This window comes from Crocuta crocuta, unplaced genomic scaffold, assembly GCF_008692635.1.
Source record: "Crocuta crocuta isolate KB4526 unplaced genomic scaffold, BGI_CrCroc_1.0 scaffold55, whole genome shotgun sequence".
Taxonomy (NCBI): domain Eukaryota; kingdom Metazoa; phylum Chordata; class Mammalia; order Carnivora; family Hyaenidae; genus Crocuta; species Crocuta crocuta.
In genome coordinates, this window is record NW_027530512.1 from 3936983 (window position 1) to 3943724 (window position 6742).

The 6742-nt window shown below is 41.5% G+C and overlaps 1 long non-coding RNA gene across 1 annotated transcript; it reads left to right on the forward strand.

The window, feature by feature from the left end:
* Positions 1-895: 895 nt before the first annotated feature.
* On the forward strand, positions 896-4609 carry LOC144233979 (uncharacterized). Its single transcript, XR_013335822.1, has 3 exons — positions 896-938; positions 1050-1222; positions 3708-4609. It is a non-coding gene; the product is annotated as an uncharacterized LOC144233979 (long non-coding RNA).
* Positions 4610-6742: the final 2133 nt, after the last annotated feature.

Genomic DNA, 6742 nt, shown 5'->3' on the forward strand with positions numbered 1-6742 from the left:
GTTTTGTACAAAGGAGGAAGGTAAAGAGGTAGTTTCCTCTTTTTTTAAATTCTTTTTATTATATATATATATATTTTTTTTTTTAGGTAGTTTTCTTTTCAGGAGAAAATGGGTACAGATGTAACTGAACAGCAAGGCAGAATTGTTTTGTTTATAGTCTATATATTTGATCTGTAAAAGTCTCTTCCAGGTCTGGAACTCTATGAGTCTTCATTTCTATTTGAAAGCCTAAGAAATGTCTCCTTGATGTGGTGCTAGCTGAAACCTTCAGTGGTGACCATTTCCTCTGTAAGGTTCTATTGAGTACCGTGGCCACAAGCTTGAAATACATAAACTGGCCCCTCGGGGGTCTTCTTCCTGGGAAAGCCCACAAGATCTTCCCTTCTCCGACCAGACAGTCACCATCAGAAGTCATAAGAAGTGGTAAGAGAAATAGAACCTCCAGGGAAAAAGTAGAAGCTGGTGATATGGAGTGAGTCTCCAGGGCTAATGCCCCAAATGGCTAATCTCTCCCATCTTTTAGCTGAAAGAACGGTAAGACTTCCTGGGCCAGGTGTGCCTAGGAAATTGCTCGCTTCCGTAATTCAACANTCACTCATCACTGTCCAACCCCAACTCCTGGGAAAAGTCAGATGCCCATCTCCCTAAATCAGGGGCCCCTTTTACTTCCACACATTTGCCTTTGTTAGGTTCTGGGAAAAGAAACCACTTTAGACCTTTGTTCAAAATTCATGTATTTCAAATGTATTTTTTACATGGTCAAATTCTACTTTAAGCTGGCATTTATTTAACTCATTTTTCTAACGGACTAAAGGCTGCTTCAAAAAGCAGAGTTAGCTGATTCTCATCTAGTGATGGTTGCTAGGAAACCATTCTATGGCAAATTGGAATCACACAGGCTCCGACTTCCCCATCTTGAGAACTCCTATAGCATTAATGTAGGTACAACTCATTCAATGATGAATCAGCACTATCCAGTGATATCTTTTCTTTCTTTCTGTTAAAGTGTTATTTAAATAATTAACTTTTACCTATTGTTTCTGTCTTAGCTTCCCACTTATTCTTTAAACTCTCGGTGAAGAAGTCCTTATGCACATACGCCGTTCTCGCCCCGTTCCCAAATGCCTCAACACCAGCGCTTAACCGATATGCATTGATTGCATTTGAAGGGAGGTGGTCACATGGGAAACATGCCTTCAGATTGGAAAACGAACAGTCCAAGGTAAGTTTCACTGATAATTAAATGCATTCTCAAAGCTCTTTTCTTTCTTTGGCTTATATTTCTGTTCTCTGCTTTTAAATTTGAGGCCACACTAGGAAAACTTGCTGGGTATTCAAGAAGTGGTTATGGGAACTGGTGCAATTTCTTTGTAGAACAACTTAGCACTAGCTGTTAAAGCTGAAGACTTACATATGCTACGACCCGAAGTCCGTTACTAGAGGTATAAAATCCTCACACAGCAGGAGATATTCACCAAAAAAGTTCACTTTGACATTGTCCATAATAGTTAAGTAAATACAATAGTTAAACAACAGCAACAAATAAATGTCTGTCAAAAAAAAGAATAAATAAAATTGGAGCTCCTATAGCACTCTGTTTATACTCTAAAGGTGACACTATCCTATCATTCTCACTACACAACAGTGTAACACACCATGCATGCTATCGAATAGTTAGATGAGCTGGGACTACAGGTGTTAACATGGTAAATCACTGAACAAAACAAATCTATTTGCAGCAAAATGCATAGCATTTATATACCATTTTTATATATATACCATTAATCATTTTTATATATACCATTAATGGTATATACCATTTATATACCATTCAAGGCCATTTATATAAAGTTTAATAGATGTTCGACCAAATTGTGTATGAATACATTATACAATAAAAATATACAAATATTTAGAGGACTAAATTCACTAAATTTAGCACAGTGGCTATCTTTGAGGAGGGGGGAAAGGAAGGGTCAGGGAGGGCTATACAATTTTTCTATCATGTTTTATTTATGAGAACATGTATTTGAAGAAAGTATAGCAAAATGTTAAGACTGGACAAAGCTGGATGGTAAGAGCATGGATCTTACATAAAAAATACATATGTCAGGAGTGTCTTGGTGGCTCAGTCACTTAAGTATCCCACTCCTGATTTCAGTTCAGGTCATGATCTCACTGTTCATGAGATCGAGCCCCACATTGGGCTCTTCTGATCTCCCTCTCTCTCTCCTCTCTCTTCTCTCTCTCTCCCTCTGTCTTTCTCAACATATAAATAACATAAACTTTAAAAAATACTGTATCAAACATTTTTTAAAAATATATAGGGTTGTCATATTATCTATCCTCCATGCTTTTTTTGGTGTCTGATACATTGCATTTTCTTTCCAAACATTTATTTTAGGGTTACCGAAGACCTAAAATTCTTTTGCTAGGGCAGGTCATCACTGCATAAAGTTGGCACAATAGAAAGCACTGAGGCATTTTCAGCTCAGGGAATGTAGGTCCTCCCGATTTAGATGGATCCATTCAGAGTTTGATCTACTATTAGGAAATTCACACACACTAGGTCTTTTAAATGCTGACAATGAAACAAACAAAAAAGGTCAGACAATGAGTCATGCTTTTTTAAATATAGTAGGTAATCAATCTTTCTTTGTTTTGTTTGAAGAATAGCTAATTATAAAAGCAGTGCATCACTTTGGCAGCTAACCATGCCTGCAGCAATGGCTCTGAAGCAGTAACAAGCATAAAAATCACCTAGGGTGCCTATTAAAATGCAGGTTCCCAATTCCCTCCCCTCCAGTCCCTGCCCTGGGCTTCCCTGCCCCCATGCCAGGTGCTAATCAGTACACCAAGGTTGGGACCCTGTCATTTCCACTTCTAGCAATCACACCCACTAATTCCGATGCAGCTGGTCAGCGAACAAGATGACCCTAGCGTAAAGCAAGATTCTCCCAGGCAGCCTATCCCATCCAGGAAGCAGAGAACATCAGTGATTCTGATTATGAGAACACACTGCAAGCATTGCAGGTGTCACAGTAACATTAGCAAATAAACAGCTCCCTGAAAATCCAAATCTGTAAAATTATCACATATAACACGCTATTCAGCATTCATTCATTCACCAGATATTTATTGAATGTTATGTGCATAGTACTTCTTTTCCTTAATTGTACTCTATGTTAATTTATTGGCACATAAACATATGTAAAATTTTACATAAATGCATAAATATGGTCTGCTGATTCATCATCTTGGCTTTCTCCCCCCCGCTCCCTTGCAAAGTCGAACTGATGTGCCAGGAATTTTTTTTAATGTAGGCTTTTTTTGTCCTTTTCTTTGTTTAACCACCCTCCCACTTTCCTCTTCCTTCCATCCATGTTAGCTGCCCTTTGCTCAGATAATCCATGTTAACACCCTATTATGTACCCTCCCATATACTCCTTTTATGCTCATATGATCTTACCCAGACATATATGCCCATAGAGCCAAACATAGCATATTGACGTGTGCAGATGACTCAGCACAGTAAAAGACAGAGTCTCTCTCTGCCAGGAGCTTACCATCTTTTGGGGGATACAACGCGTATATATGAAAATATTAACACAAGGCAAAGGAAGAAAATTCACACAAGTGGAACAGTACTATAGTTGTATAGTGAAAATATATATAGAAAGGGCCAATTACCATCTTATGTGTTACAGGCTTACCAAAGGCAGAAAATAGAAGCTGTAAGAGATCACTGTCATTGCCTCCCTGCCTTGCTTGGATCACCAGGATCAGAATTTGCTTAAAACCTGGCTTCTGTGTGTGCAAGAGATGCATTCTCCCAGGCTGACAAGGAAATGTCCCACCCTTAGAGGACAGAGCTGAGGGGAGAGTCCCTCACCAAGTGGAGCTCCCAGACCCCAGGAGCATCTTGGGTCTGAAGCAAGGTGAAGGTCAGGCAAGCAAAGGCACTGTGTTTAACTTAGCAAATGCCATGGTGATATTTGCAGGCACAATCATGCAAATGTTATTTGCTGTGAGAAATGCATTTCCAAAACAGATGCTTCCCACCATCTATCCACTTGGCTGCCTTGAAATGAAGCAATTCCTTTCTCAGTCTCCCAGGAGGGTGCTAGTATGTTGGGGGTCTGGGACTGAGACTTGGCAGGCAATGTAAAGGAACAGCTAAAATCCTCGTCTTGGCTGGCAAAGCGGGCTTCTGCCTTGAGCATGGTAGACCTTGAATTTGCAGGCTTTGAAGGGCACAAGTCAATCCCCACCTTCCAGGTTTGCCCTGTGTCCTGACCGAGAAGGGAAGTGGGGCTTTGGGTAGAAACTGATGGCCTTAGTGAACACAGAATTAGAGCTCAACAAGAGCACTGAGGGACCAAATAGATCAGCAAGCAGCTCCCATCAATAAGGCAAAAGTAGACGGCTTTCTAGTTGACACTTCTCAGTTCTCCCTGTGTCCTAAGCGGCTTCATTTTCTTTGGGTGGCTTTATTTTTGCAGATCCTTGTGGCAAAACAGGAATGTTGGGTCATAGGGGGCTCCCCAGTCCTTAGCTGGTCCAGGTATCAAATGGAAAAATAAAGAAATCTGATAGGCAAAGAAACTTATACCATGGCTTTTGCTACTTTTAAGGTTAGCCCTGTATCCACTCAATGGGGATAATAAAAATTCACTCATATCCTCTGACAAATAGCTATTGGAACCCTATCAAGTAAGGTGATATAATTTAAGAGCCACTGAACTTGGAATTGAATACTTAGATAGTAGCACGTGGCACAGTGATAAGAAAATGAGACATCAGTAAGGCACATGCTCCAGATCCACCACCTGCTCCCTGGATGACTCCAGGTAGGTCCCTTAACCTCACAGAGGCTTCATTTCTTGTCTGTAGAAAGAGAATATGAAGATTTTCCCCCTTACCTCCCCTGACTGATGTGAAGATCAGGCATGGTGATGACCACAAAAGCATTTTGAAATGGCAAATGACCTAAAATGATAAGGTCTTTATGGCACTGGACCAAACCTTCTGCTATTAAAGATGTGCAAGGAGCCTACAATGAGGCCTCAGGAGAGATGGAGCATGTAGTGAAGACATCAAGGCAGTGTCTAATTACCTGCTAAATGGGGTGGAGAACAAAGGGCCTCAGTCATCAGAGAAGCAAGTAGTAACTGGCCTACAAGATACAGTTTTAGGGGCGCCTGGGCGGCTCAGTAGGCTAAGCATCCGACTCTTGATTTTGGCTCAGGTCATGATCTCACAGTTCGTGAGTTCGAGCCCCACGTCTAGCTCTGCACTGAAAGCATAGAACCTGCTAGGGATTCTCTCTCNAGAGAGGTTGGGAGTGAAGTCAGTCCTTAAGAATTTAAATAACTAGACAGTAAACCCAGGTGAACATGAAACATGCAGATGGCTTTACCAATGAGTAGAAAAAAACCATCTGCACCCTTAATTTGGGGATTGTCTATGAAACTGAACTCAAGTTGTCCCCCAACTAAAGGGCCTCTACGTGTCCTCTGCTGATCCTCAGCCCCCACCTCCCTTTGAGGTGAGAGATAATGAACCACAAAGAGTCCTTCAACCCTTCACGCCCTCATACTTCCTTCACCAGGTTTGTCCTACCAGGAGCCAATGATATGAAAGATGTTCTATAATTTTAAAAAAAATCAAGCAGTAACTGAGCCTCCTCCAAGCTTCTGTGTACCAGTACAGGGTGTAAATGACAGGTGTATACGAGCATCTTTTCTCTACTTACTATTTATTCAGTACTCCATATAGAGATGGCTGCCAACCAATTTTTCATATTAGCATGAGATAACCAGTGTTACCATGCCAAAGTAATGATATAATTCTAGCCAGAAGGCAAAGAAACTTGACATTTCCGTTAGCACATACATTATTATCTGAGTAAATGTGCGATGTTCAAGAGACTTTCTGAAATACTGAAAAACTGGAACTATCTCTGATGTGACCCTGGAAGTCCAGATCTCTAGGTCAGTAATCACTTTTCTAGAAGGCAATTTATAACATCAATCTGTCAACAACAGAAAGGTTCAAAAACTGCCTTGACTACCTTTACCCATGATGCAAGCATGACACTCAGAAGGGACATGAAGATGACCTGATGTTCAATCTGCAAATGAATGTCAGTGATGTTCATTTGGGTCCCATTACTTATTTTCTGAGTGCTTCAGAATCCAAGCCCCTGTGGCAGTTGGCCAGGAAAGTTTCTTCTCAGGGCGTCTCAGTGGTGAACACTCAGCTGCTTGGAGCTCTTCATTACCAAGTAGCCCAGGACCTGTGCTCCTCCATTGTTGGGAACTGTTGCGTCTCCTCTCTTGGCCATCACCCCTGACACTTTCCTTCCTCCCATGCTCTCTAGCCAGGCATCTCAGTTAGCTCTCCATCCCAGCTCCTGGCAGGAGTCGATGCTGAGTTTCTTCTAGGCCAAGAAGTAAACTAGATGGGTTGGACCACGTCTAGTCCACTCACTCATTGAGCTGACTTTGCCCAGGACCACACAGCTCTGGGAGAAAGGAGCTGGGTCCGGCATTCAGTTTTCCTTCTTCCCAATCCACTTCTCTTTCAACTTCTTCTTTGGAAGGCAGAAATGTTAATGTCTTGGTCTAAAGTAAAATGAAACTTCGAAATTCTATCATGGTTTTCTTGGGGCACCTGGGTGGCTCAGTCGGTTAAGCATCTGACTTCAGCTCAGGTCGTGATCTCACAGTTTGATTGGCTT